Source organism: Paroedura picta, chromosome 4 (assembly GCF_049243985.1).
Source record: "Paroedura picta isolate Pp20150507F chromosome 4, Ppicta_v3.0, whole genome shotgun sequence".
Classification (NCBI taxonomy): domain Eukaryota; kingdom Metazoa; phylum Chordata; class Lepidosauria; order Squamata; family Gekkonidae; genus Paroedura; species Paroedura picta.
In genome coordinates this window covers 113,791,035-113,804,744 of record NC_135372.1, presented here as the reverse complement: position 1 = coordinate 113,804,744, position 13,710 = coordinate 113,791,035, and the positions used below count along the sequence as shown (strand labels likewise).

The following is a 13,710-nucleotide window of genomic DNA, read 5'->3' as shown; positions in this document are numbered from 1 at the left end:
GCTGATCAACCCTTTCTACCAGCTGAGTGATTCCGGGGTGTCATCCTTGTGGTCTGCCAAGGTCTCATAATCACCAACGCTGCCTCTGCGGTCACCTGCTTAGAAGCTGTTGTCTTCAACTCTGCATTAACTTTTTCCTCTCTCTCCTCCCTGCACCTCTGCATAACGCAAATCTAGAACTGTGGAACTGACCACTTTATTGGCTGGCATGAACCTGCTTATACCCATTAGCTAGAATCTGCTTGCCCTTGGAATTTGCACTGCTTGCTTCCAAGGATCCTTTCTTCCAGGAACAAGATCAGAGTGTGTATCTGATATTTTGTCAAACAGCAGACTGCTCTACTGTTAGGCTTTCACTTTGAAGGATCATGTTCATGTCATTCTTTGGAATAGCCAGTTTTTAAAACTGTTTGACCACCATCGATCTCTCCTCCTTTTCTTTTTCAGATTTGCATTGCATAATTTAACAGCCCCCCCCCCCCACCCAACTAGATTAAGAAGCACACTTTTGCTGAATTTGCTGTGCTGGGTGGCAGCTATGCAGCATACCCTAGTTTTGGGAGGGAGAACCATGAAGAAAAGGCAATACTAGTCTAGAAGAAGGTTGATAGTTTCATTCCAAGGGTTTATTGCTCTGAATAGCCTTAGGAAGGGGACTCCAGATGAACCTCAGCATCTTCTCCACCATCCTGTAGTAAAAATGTGCAAGGAACCCCAAACTGTGACTGGAATTATTACATTTGTTAGTCCTTTATGTAAAGAAGGAACAAAAGCTGGGAGCAAAAGAAGCAGCTTTTGAAAAAGCAGCTTGCCTCAAGCAGGAGCTTGCTACTGTTGTTTACTTTTTAGAAGATTTGTATGTTTGCGTGTCCTGCTATACGCAAGACACTCTCTCTTTGCTCATGACTCAGCAGGAGGCATGCTATTTAGTCACAGATTGCTCATGTTTCATTTAGTGCCTGCCACTAATAATGTGTTTGTTTTTTACCTACTATACCCTGGTTTTGTAAGATTGCCTTGTTACCAGATTTGATTCCCTGCTCCTCCGCATACAGCCAGCTGGGTGACTTTGGGCTAGTCATAGTCCTCTAATAGAACTCTAATTGTTCTCAGAGCAGTTCTGTCAGAGCTCTCTCAGCCTCACCTACCACACAGGGTGTCTGTTGTGGGGAGAGGACGGGAAGGCGATTGTAAGCCACTTAGAGATTCCTGTGAGTAGTAAAAAGTAAGGTATAAAAGCCATCTCTTCTTCTCTCTTTCACTCAGATGCACATAACGTTATTTACATGTTTACTAATTTTAATGTTATGAAGCTTAACTGTTATCCACATATGCTGACAACCCTACATATTACTGCATGAAACTGTTTTTGTCCAAATTATACACTTCTTTTAGTTCACTACAGCATTTGTTTTCTGCCTTCCATTTTTATTTTGTCTTACCTCTCAGATGGAAAAAACTGATATATAGGGTAGGATAAAGAAGGTTGCCTCTGTCTCTTGCCATCTGTCTCTCTCATGGGGTGTATTTGCAGGTTCTCCTGCAGAAAATTTTATACTTTTAAAATCCATAAATATGCCTAATACCCATTATATAAACTTGTGATAATAATAGTATGCATTTGTCAGTGAAATAATTTTAGGTTTGACAGGAACGTAAGTATTGCATAGATTTCAATTTTTCCAAAATTTCTGTTTTTTCCCTGAAAAATAAAACAAGGAAACCTGCTTTTAATGGTCTAAACTTCTATGAGTTTGACATCTCTATTCCACAGTGATTATGAACTTCCTTGAACCCCACCCAAGATGCAAAGAGTACAGTAGTAGTGGGTAAATATATATGAAGCTGCCATATATTTAGTGAGAGTTCTGGTTTATTAAGCACAGTACTTCCTACACTATTTGGCAACTCTCCAGGGTTTCAGGCAAAGATTTTTCCCAGCCCACATAACTAGCAGAGACTTAAAAATATATATAGAATATGCTGAGACTGAACCTGCGGCCTTCTGCATGCAAACCACGTGTTCTGCCACTGAGCCATGGCCTTTCTTCCCATGCAGCTACAAGGCTGAACAATTTACACAAACATTATCATTTCCCACACATTCCAGGTCATCTCCAAAGCCTGATGGGGTCGAACAGTCCCAAATGGTGCCTTGTTCAGAAAAACTACAGAGCACGTATCAAGCAATATTGAAACCGAAATAAAATCAAAAGCCGCACTGATGGCTTTTGCCTGAAACCAGCAGTTCCCAAACTTTTGGGGGCTTCCAGACCACATCCCTAGTGCCCCTGCACGCATATACAAACACACACATCTATCCTAGTGTTAGGTCTACTGCAAATTCAAAACACACTATTTTGCCTACACTGCTTTTGTTGTTGTGCAGTGGGCATATTTTAACCTGGAAAAAATAATAGAAATTCTTTGTAAAAGTATTTTGTAAAAGTCATTTTGGGTCTTCATTGCAGAGAAAGAAAGACAGACAGAGAGAAAGACAAGCAAGCAATGGAAGCTACCATTGCCAGGAGAAGGCAATGTAAACACTGAAATAAAGACAGGGCAAGTCACATGGCTATATATACTACCTATGTGGGAAGAACCACTAAGCCAGTTAGGGATTCCAAGAGCTGAGTGGGGGAAAACAGCTTTCTGCTAAAAGATTTAGAACTCTCACAACAATTACTAGAAAAAACATCAAATGTAAGAAGATTTCAGTAAGAAGCAAAACACAAATGGCAAACTTAAGTCCGGTAGACCTGTTCTAAGCCAACTCTATCAAACTTAACAACTGCTGCATGCTAAATGGATAAGCGACAGATGGTAAAGGTGGATAGAGGCATCTTTTTTGGGGAGGGAGAAGATGCCCTCCTTACCTCATAAGGACCCTTTTCAATAAGTAATCAATGGTCTTTCTCCTTCTGAGGCAGAAGGCATCTTGGCTGGGAACTCCCAGAGCAGTAATCACACCCCGGGGGGGGGACATTTCCATCCACCTCCAAGATCTGTTACAACACTATTCTGCCAAAGGATGCATCCGCAGAACTGAATGCATCTAACTTGTAATGTCTGACAAATGTGGAGATGGAGGACCAAGTGGCAGCCTTGCATATTCCCGACAGAGGCATCTGCTAATAGCTGACTTGAATAGGGGAAGACCCAATCTACAGGCCTCCCTCCATTCATCTCCAGGGTATTCCCACCACTAAACTCAAACGTGAACTCAGAGGAAAAATCACTTTATGTATGATGTAAACGGCCCTGAGCTGGCTTGCGGGGAGGGAAGGTCTATAAAACTAATAATAAATGTATTTTGTTTGTTATATGCAAACAGATTTTGATTAGCTGGAATGTTGGCTAATTAGCTGCAAAGGTTGCCCCACCGTAGTCTACATAAATTCTACACAAAAAATAGGAACTGAGTCAGGTTAGCATCAAAAGAAGAGTTTGCTGGTACATCCAGGATAAAAGATTCTGGTAGCTTACAGGAGCCACTAATTAGCATAAATGGCCAGAAGCAAAGCTACTGGCCCTACAGCCTTTATCAAGATTATACTAAGATCCCTGAAGTAAGTAGAGATGCATACAGCATCTCTTGTCTGCAAGGAAAGACTGATGTATCCTCTTTTGTTCGCAGCAAGGGCTGCTCGGCTGGACACGTCTTGGCCAGTGAGGCGTCTGCAGCTTGAAAGTATGGTGTCTGCGGTGCAATCCAGTGGGAACTCCAACAACAACATTCCTGCGGTTTGAAGGGGAGTGGGTGGAAAAGCATCCCTGTGAAAGATACGGCTAGCCATGCCATCCAGCCCACTGAGGAATGTCTCCTTCCCTTCCCTGGAATTTGCCAAGATGCTTGAAAAGAGATAGGGACAGGTGCATTTCGCAGTGTGTGTGTGTGTAGGGGGGGAGAAAGGGAGAGAGAGAATACAGTGCCTCCAAACCTTATCTCCACAGCATTCTGCAGCAAGTGCTGTTTACAGCTTTGCTGCAGCTGCTGAGCTCTTCCATGGGAGAGTGCGCATTTACTGTGGGAATCCAAGCTGAAACTCCAGCACAGCAGAGCAAGAAAGCAGCTCTTCTGTGTTCTCACTTCACTGCCTCTGGAAGCAGAGCGCCAGAAAGCCTAGCAGGCAGCCTCAGGATGTGGCAGGGACCTCCTAGGAAGCCAAGAGGCCTCGTTTTCTCTGCAGACCCTTCCCCAACACCCACTTTTTCTTCTATGTTGGGGTACTAAACAGAAGCTCAGTGACAAGAATGATAAAGAGACGAGAGCATGGGCACAAAGCCCTCGGAAAGGTGACTTCCTGGGAGCAGTCTGTGTGTACAATGCACATTTTGAAATAAATAATTCAGTCCTGCGGCAATCTATATTCTGCACCTATGAAAGCTAAATGCCACAAACATGTATGAATTACACAAATTTATTACCACCTATGTAAATAGCACACATTTGCATATTTTCACCACTGTCTTGCCATTCAAGATGCTTACACTTTTTACCATGTACTTTTTTGAGCTCATCTTCACAGGTCCATAAGGGAAGGACAATTGTTAGTATACCTGAATTCTGTAGTCTTACTCTCTACGTCTTCTGTGCCTATTTGTAATACATACACAGCCCTAGTATAGAGCTAGGAGGCAAAAAAAAAAAAAACACCTGAGGTTACCTGTAACTTTTGTTCAGAAAAACTAACTGGGACACAGCAATCTGGAAAGCAATGTAAACATTGAAATAAGGACAGGGCAAGTCACATGCCTATGTATACTGTCTGTGTATATTTGGTACAGCCCAAGCTGAGGTCAAGGGCCACAGTGGGCCGCATGTTTCAATCAATGAAGCCAGGGCAGGTTCCAGGTTTTAGGGGGCCATGGGCAGGAAGTGCCCACAACTAGGGCCATCTTTCTGTGTGTCCTTGCTGTACAAGTTGCATACAGCATACAAGCAAGCTGCTGGACTGTGAAGGGAGGAATCTGCTGTGGGTACAGCCGAATGTGAGTTGGGAGGAGATCCTGGCTCTCCCCAATACATGCAAATAGCAAGGGCTAAAGGATAAAATCAGAGATCACTCCATACATCTGCTTAGAATACGTCCATAAAACCTCATGCATTGCATTTCAATTACCATTCCAGGCTTATTTTATTTCCGTGGTACAACTACATCAAAGGATAAACCTCACCATTCATTTCTGACCAGGTAGGATTTGGTAACACAACTAAGACGAGAAAGGCAGGGCTGACTCATACTGTGCTTATACATAAACACTCCTCTTCCTTAGCTAAGCTGTATGCAAATGTCTTTGCTCTTAGAAGCTGCCAGAAGCAGGGAAATCAGCAAGGTACAGCATAGGAGAAAGGTTTCGACCAATCCTAATTATCTGACTCTGATACTTTGTTCAGGGGTATCTATGGTAGGGGTCCTAGATACAGGTTAGATGACTGAAGCTGAAGACAGGGATGGCAAAAAAAATAACGATCAGGACAATTTGTGACCAGAATGGGATAGAACTACCATTTTTGTTTATTTTGCATTCATTGCTGTTCCTGTGCCCATTGGGAAAGTACTATTCCTTTCCAAACAGCAGAGAGCAAAACACCAGGGGTGATTCCACAATGACCTAAAATTTCGCAGCAGCATTCTTATAGCTGCGTGGAATTTTCCTGATTCCACACAAAAATCGGGGTCCTCAGGCACAGATCTGGAGAAAATGTTGCTATTGCACAACTTTCTGGAGTTCTGGAAAACTGTGAATTGCCACCTCTCCTGGGGACGCAATTCATGGCAATCCAATGCGTGTGGTCAACATTCGAAGTGGCTTTCCACTTCTTTCCCCACCCTTTCGCTGACCTGCGATTCTTCCTACCTCCTCTGCCTTTCATTTCATTCCCTCCTCACCTTGCCACCATTAAAAAAGAAAATTCAGTTCACGCTGGGTATGCACTATCGTTATTAGGAAAACACAATCATGACGGAAAGACACCCCCTTATCTCTATTTAGCAGCTAAGCCCAAACGGTGACCATCTAATCTGTGCTCGGAATTTAGGGACCTCTCCAATCCCCCCTAAGGAGGTATACCCAAAGAAAAAAGAGGGGGAAAGGAAGGGGGCGGGGCTGTGTGCCCCACACTTCCAAAAAACCAAATATCACTAAGAAAATCTGCTTTGGGTCACAATATTATTTCTTTCATGTCCAGTTTTCTTTTAAACTCTTCCCAATCTGGTTTTAAAGACCAGGAAAGCTTTCCAAAAAGAAAGCCAGCTGCAGGCTTACCAGTGAACAAGTACCCCTCGATCTTGGGACAAGGAGCTGCTCCCCACCATTCATCAAATTGGTTGGCATTGTAAGGGTTTGCATTTGATCTTGCTACCATCCAAAATAAGAAAGAACCCAGCCATGCTGCGCTTGATTTGGACTGCAGATCCTCACAGGATCTCCAGGCTGCCTGCACCAGTTCCCACTCTGGAAAAAAATAACTCCCCAGGTGATTCTCTTTCCCCACCCCACCAAGAGCATCTTTGAAAGCGTTTGAAAAGGCATTGTTTTCTTTCTCTTCCCCCCCCCCTCCTTTTTGCCTTCTTCCTGAACAGGCTCTCCCTCCCCCATTTCAGCTTTAAAATACAAATTTAAAGTCCAGCAGCACCTCAAAGTTTTATTCAAAATTTTATTCATACTTCCTCAGATACAAAGAAACCAATACATTAAATTGAACATGTATTATTGGGCGTATGCAAGACAAAAAATGAGGAAAAAGGGGAAGAGGTAGGGCTGCCCGCCCCGTATCTCCAAAAAAAACATGAGAACACGTGGTCCAGAACGATGGTCCTCAACCACCGGTCTGCGGCCCAGTGCCGGGCCACAACGGCCCTGGCACCGGGCCGTGGCTCCCTCTCCCCGCCCCCCCCCACAGTAAGAAACTTCCCAGGCCGCAAGCTTGCGGCCCGGGAAGCTTCTTACTGTGGGAGGGGGGGAGAGGGAAGCAGGGTCACATACGCGCAATGCGCATGCGGGGGGTGCATGTGCCATGCGTGGCCAAAAATGTTCATGCGCGCTTGCGCTAAAGTGCAGCGCGCGCACGTTTTCAGCTGTGCATGACTCATGCGTGCGCAGCCAGGCAATCGGACGCCCTGCTGCCGCCGGTCCGCAGCCGGAAAAAGGTTGGGGACCACTGGTCCAGAAGTTAATGTGAACAGCATGAAAAGAAAGCAAATCCTTGATATTGCCATTTGGAAACTACGTGTGTGGACGGCCAGGCGCAAAAGCGAAGTCAACCCCCAGAGGCCAATACAAAGGAGACCCGGAGAAAACTGACAACTGCGAAAATGGCCCAGGAGGGTGGCAAAAGAGATTCATGGGTACATCTCAACAATACACAGAAATCCCTTACATGCTGGAGGAAACCCAAATTCCACACGTCCATTAAAAACAGTAGAACGCGGGAATCAATGAGAAGAGCTGACTTTTAAAAAGCAAGCCTCCAGAGCCTTAAAGATTAAATCAAATTAGGGCCCTTATAGTACCTTAACAACAAACAGAAGCTTATATGGACTAGAGACAACTTCATCGGATGTAACTGGGTTTAGACCACAAAAGCTTGTGGTAGAACACAACCAGATTAGCCAGTAAGATGCCACAAAATTCCTATTTATTTTTGCTGCAACAAGCTAATATATCAACTCCTGCAAAACTGAGACAAATACAAGCAACTTTAGCCAGCTAAGGATTAATACAGAGGAGGTTCTGCCACATTTTACTTCTCCAAAGCCTTGCCATTAGTTATACACACTCAGATATAACAGAGTCAAATATGTACCTGAAATGCCTTATTGGCATTTTTCAGATATAATTAGGTCGCCAAAATATATGCGAGATATTTTAGGATACAAAAAAAAGTCCTTAAAAATCCAGGAGCTAGAATTTGGTGGATGGTTTTATTCCTCTCTTTTTTTTTTCTCTTCCCCCTGTGATTCTGTGTCTTCCATGTCTTTGTTATAGCTTGCCAAGCTGCTTTAAGTGAGATTGTTAGTTTCAAGTGTTTTTGTTACTTTGTAAAAGTTTGTTCTTTGCTGAAGTTGGTTTGTGCCAGGTTGGGATTGTTGTATTTTATTTGTTTGTTTGTTTATACTTGGATTTATATCCCACCTCTCACAACTTTTGTCGCCTCGAGGTTGCTAACAATTAAAACCATAAACAATTATGTTGAGATTCTCACATTTTACATAGGTTTGGATACTTTGGATTTTACATATTTTTTAATTCAGATTCTTGAGTTTTACATGGTTTTGGATTCTTGGGTTTTACATTGGTTGGGCTTAGAAACAACTTGCAATAGCCTTCTTATGAGAGAAGATTCTTAGGTTTTACATTTTTCCACAGGTGTTTTTCCCTTCACAGGAAACAATGGAGGCTTGCTGGGGGCATTCTGTTCAAAGGACCATAGAATTGGACACCTGAGGGCTACTTAGGTGTGTGAGGAGAAATCCTTTTATTTTTTGCGCAGCTCCCCTGCATTTTTTGTTCCAGTACGTTTAAAAATACCACTCCAGCCCCCAGGAAAGATTTCCCATACGGAATAATGAAACAAAAAAATATCAGAAATCTGAAAAAATCTTGGATCCAAATACCTTACCAGTATCTGGATCCAGGGAAACTGGGAATGCCAATATTTTTGGCTCCAATATATCCAGATACAAAATAATTATTTTTTTTCCTTTTTTGCTGCACACCTCTACCTGCCATGTCCTCCCAGTTCAATAGTCTATCAGGCCATTCAGCAGCTTGCCTGCTCTCTCAAATGTACAGGAAATCTAATAAAACAGCAACCGCTATGCAAGTCACCTAGTTTTCTTAAAGCACCAGAATTAAGAGGATTTCTCATCACACACCTAATTTCTTGCCATATGAGTACAGCTCACTGCACTATGATGAAAGGGCAACATTCCTGCAAATGAAGAACAATACTTTCTTGAAGATACTGCATTAGCTGGGATGAACCAGTCATATAGGTGGACCATGCAGTCACCGAAAGTGGCAAGTTTTAAGGGGTGCCAAATTAGACATTATTTAAATATATTTTTTCATATAAACAAGTTTCAAATATTTGTACTTCTTTTTTCTGTACTGAATGAGGGAAGCAGCAAAGTAAAAAAAAAATGTTGCCTACAGTGCCACAAGCTCTTGGGTTAGACTACACAATACGTTTCAATACATTTCATCACTGTTCCAAATGATGTTCATTTATTCCAAAGCCAACCCCACTCAAAGAACTAGGATCTTGATATCATCATATGATCTAGCAGATCAGAGTCACACAAGCATCCAAGGTCACTCAGATAGAAAGATCCATGCAAAATTCAAAGATATAAAACTTTTGTCAAGACAAAAGATATCATACCTCATAACAGGTTCATTCTGGGAAGAATATCTACATAGCGATGCTAATTTTCCCCAAAGACACTCCTTAGAAGGTCTTAAGTGAACGGAGTGCTCTGTACACAAGCCTTGGCATTACAGCCCATGTAAACAGTCTACATTATGTAGAGTGTACACCATTCTTTCCATAAGAACTGACTTATATAAACCAATTTCCTGTTCAGCCTTAATTCCATCCTCCATTTATACAAATTCAGGTTCATTTCCGATGATTCACCAAACCATGGCTCAGAGAATTGCCTGAACTAAAACTAAATTCTGGCAATATAGACAGACATAGCTTGTTTGCTGTGTTCCTTGCTTCTCTTCTCATTTTTTGTGCAGAGACAAAAAAAAATCATCTCTAATTGCCTGCTATGTCCGACTGCAGACACCTAGACAAATTGGGATTCTAAACTGTGCTTCAGCCATTGAATAGAATTCCAGCTTCTGAAGATAACAGAACCTTGTATACTCATTGTGCGGGCTCTTTCTGCTCATGAAATTAGGAGGGCATCTTGGAATATTTGAGTCTCATCAATTGCTCAGGGAGGCAGAACCAAATTCTTCCTGTCTCCTGGGTGGGAGTTGCCCCAGCCCAGTCTGGTTACTTCACAAGTTAATGAGCCCAGGAACAGGAAGGAACTCAAGAGGGAGAAAACAACAACCAGAACAGGTAAGTCACTGTTAGAAACATAACCGATGATGACCAGAAAAGAGAGATGAGTGGGGTTAAGGAAGGATTAGACCCAGCAAACATCTTTCCCTGCAACCTGATGATGTAGTTTAATCAGATTCAGGAGCCTATTTCTGTAGATGTTCCTCTGTTCTTTCTTTTCTTTCTAGGTTTTTCTGCGGGGGGGGGGGGGGAGATGCCCTCCTAACCTCCAAGCAAAAGAAACCCTCACAATGAGTATCCAAGGTTGCGTTCTTGCTCTGAGGGAATATTGAAAGGGACTTCCAAGAGTAGTGACCTATGACATGTAGGATGACTCCAACCCAGGAGCCAGGAAGAGTTCAGTCTTACCCCTCTGAGCAATTGGTGGGAATCATACATTCCAAGATGCCCTCTTCCTCAGAGCAAGAACTTCAGTTTTCCCAAACACATGCAGTCGGACATCACAGCCAATAAGAGTTAGCTTTCACCAGGATTTTCTTTTCATGTTCCACACAAGATGCTGCAGGTAGAGGAGGGAAACGCAGTGAACAATCTACATTCATGTCCATCACAGCAAATTAGTTTAATTGTGGTTTAGTGTGACATCTGAATGAAACCATTAATTTCTTCTACAGTGTTAAGACAGCTTTCTTTCCCAAATTAAGACTATGATTTTCTTTAGCACAGCTATGACACTTTCTACTGAAAAGTATTGTGTATGTCCACATTTTCAAAAAGGTAAAGAAACGTACCCTTAGCCACGTGGTTAACTTCAGTGGGATGAAAACTAATAGTCCTCCAGGAAGCTAGTACAGGGGGCATGGTAAAAATGCTATAGACAAAAATACTGGACACAGAATCGTAGCATTATAGCACAGAACTTTCTGTGCCTACTGCTGTTATAGTTCCCATTAAAATATTAATTAAATGTTGTAAATATATTATATCATTAAGAAACCAGAGTTTAAATTTATGATTATTCTATTCATAAAGTATTACTGACTTTTCTAACAAAACAACAAACAACCAATGCATCCTATTTTTTCTAGCATCCTTTTATTTCTAGGGGAAGGAATTTCATTTCATGTTCTTAACATTACAACACAGGCTATTAAACCCCAGGAAGAAGCTTCTCTCTTGGGAAGCTGGCCATCAGGCCCACCAGATTCCAGAATGTGACTTCAAGCACACTGGAAACTGATGTATTGCTGGGCAGCAGCTTTCATAGTCAGTTAACCAACAAGCATCTTTGAATGTCATAGACAGGACTGAGATTACGAGGATACCAACCGAGGTTGCTGTTGCAAGGAGCATGAAGAAAAATGAACCACAGTAGTTCTGCCTGTTGCCAAGAACAAGCTACTAAGTTTAAGAACTGGCACTAAGTACACTGTTAAACTTTCTACAAGAACAATTTCTCCACAATTACATTTTCAAGTGTGATTTAACCTTACTAGAAAAAGAGTTGGTTCTTATATGCCACTGTTCTCTACCCAAAGGAGGCTCAAAGCGGCTTACAGTCACCTTCCCTTTCCTCTCCTCACAACAGACACCCTGTGAGGTGGGTGAGGCTGAGAGAGAAACTATACAACTGAAAACAGTTAGTAAATAATGCTATAGCCTTTCCGTGACAATAAATTTGGGAATCAGATTTTTTCAAATACATATTTGGCTAATAACCCATTCTTGAAGTGGAAACCAATTCTTCAAGCAACTCTATAAAGAAGATGCAGTTTCCACACACTGCAAAGCCAGTTAATAGCTCTCAACTTCCAGCACTGAGAATGGGATTGAGTGCAGACTTAATTCATTATATGTAGAGTTCTTAAACTGACATATCTACATGCAATCCGGATTTTCTCCCATACTATGACGGGCCTCTCATACTCTAATCCTCATGCTCCCACTTCTAAGATTTTCCTGTGGATGTTAAATTTTCTTTAATATTAATTTTGCACAACCACTCTAGGGACTAGTCAAGTCCAAAGCAAAATTCTTTGTAACTGAATCTGGTTCTACCGACTTTTCGTTAGCTAACCAGCCTTCATGTTCCAAGCAGCTTAATCCTGGATGGATTTCACTCTCCAACCCCAGTAAAATAAAACTGGAAAATGTACTTCCTACATTCCAGCAATGAGGTAATGTGTGGAAAGGGTTTGATGGATAAAAGCAATATTATTAGTATAGCATACTGTGAGATCATAACCACAAGCGGGGATTGTTTATTAAGAAGAAAGTCAGCAGAAGGACATGATGACCATTCTAGGTTGGTCTGTTCAGGGGTTAGGGGGAATCTGGCTACCCATTTTGTTTTTTCTTGGGGTTTTATGGGATTTTTATATCTGTATACTGCCCTGGTGATCGGCAGGATAAAAGTTTAAGAATAAATAAGTGATCAATGTGTCATACCAACTTTCTTTTACAATAAATGCTGCCCTATATCTTGCCTGCAACCCACAAAATGTCTGGACTCTCCTAAAAAGAGTTGGGTTCTTTTTTACTACCCAAAGGAGTCTCACCTTCCCCTCCTCTCCCCACAACAGACATCCTGTGAGGTAGGTGGGGTTGAAAGAACTGTGACTGGCCCACAATTACCCAGCTAGTTTCAAATCAGGAAACAAACCCAGCTCTCCAAATTAGAGTCTGCCACTCCTAACTACTTCACCACACTGGACCTTGTGCTGTACTGTAGATCATCAATTTTTTCAGCAACCGTTTGTATGATGTTTGGAGGTGAAGGGAGCAGAGAAGGTTCCTTAATCCTACTCTTGAGTCATATAAACCACTCCCGGCCCCTTACCAAAGAACAAACCTCGGGTTCTATATTTCTAAATTGCACAATGCATCTTTGAACTGCAAGGTGGAAATACTGCTTTTTCCTAGAAGGCCTCAATATTATGACTGCCTCGAGACCCCAGCCAACATCAAGAAACAGTATGCATCAGCAGCTCCATGGGGTAGAACACTGCCCATATTTAAAGCTCCTCATATTTAAACCTAATACCGACACTGACTACTTTATTCATTGTAAAGCCCTTGAGTTGAATTTGGTACATCTCTTAAAAGTGTGAAAAATATCAACCATGTGATTAAGCTTTTGGTTTAAAGCCACAATCCTTCAATGTGTGACATCCTGATCTATATTTATAAAGATTGACCTTGAAATCTAGTTAAAGATATTCCTCTACCTCCTGAGTACCATATAAGAAAATGGGAGGGGGGGACAGCCAGCATATAAAAAGTCATTAATGTTTGATGAGGACTTCTTGAGTCAGCATATTTTTTAAAAACTTAATTCAAGTGATGTAATAAATTACAGTGAGTTTTAAGGCTTAACGTAGGTTGACATGTTTTTAATTTCAAACAGGCTTCTATTTCTAAAGGCATTATCATTTTTCTTTGTTAAAGTAAACCCATTCAAATTTTGAAAACAATTATTCAATATTTTATTCACCCCTCTAGGTATACTATAAAAAATATATATGGCTCAGCCCAGCAGTTCAAGGCATTTTCTGAGAGCTACATGATTCTGAGAAAATGAGGAAGAAGGGATTATTTCTTTGGGATCCCACTTTTTACTACCCAAAGGAATCTGAAAGCAATTTACAATCACTTACTCTTCCTCTCCCCACAATAGACAACCT

The 13,710-nt window shown here is 41.8% G+C and overlaps 1 protein-coding gene across 10 annotated transcripts in view; it reads right to left on the bottom strand.

Annotated features, from left to right (window-relative positions):
• Positions 1-13,710, bottom strand: part of CHD6 (chromodomain helicase DNA binding protein 6) — a 128,581-nt gene that overhangs the window by 94,376 nt on the left and 20,495 nt on the right. For 3 of the 10 annotated variants that reach the window (XM_077335242.1, XM_077335233.1, XM_077335237.1), the window contains one exon: positions 10,436-10,586. The exons of 3 other annotated variants lie outside the window; for them this stretch is intronic. The gene's annotated coding sequence lies outside the window, so the exon portion shown is untranslated. Of the gene's footprint in view, positions 1-1,442; positions 1,541-10,435; positions 10,587-13,710 lie in introns of all 10 variants that reach the window. 4 more of the 10 variants (XM_077335234.1, XM_077335239.1, XM_077335236.1 and 1 more) reach the window with 2 other exon arrangements.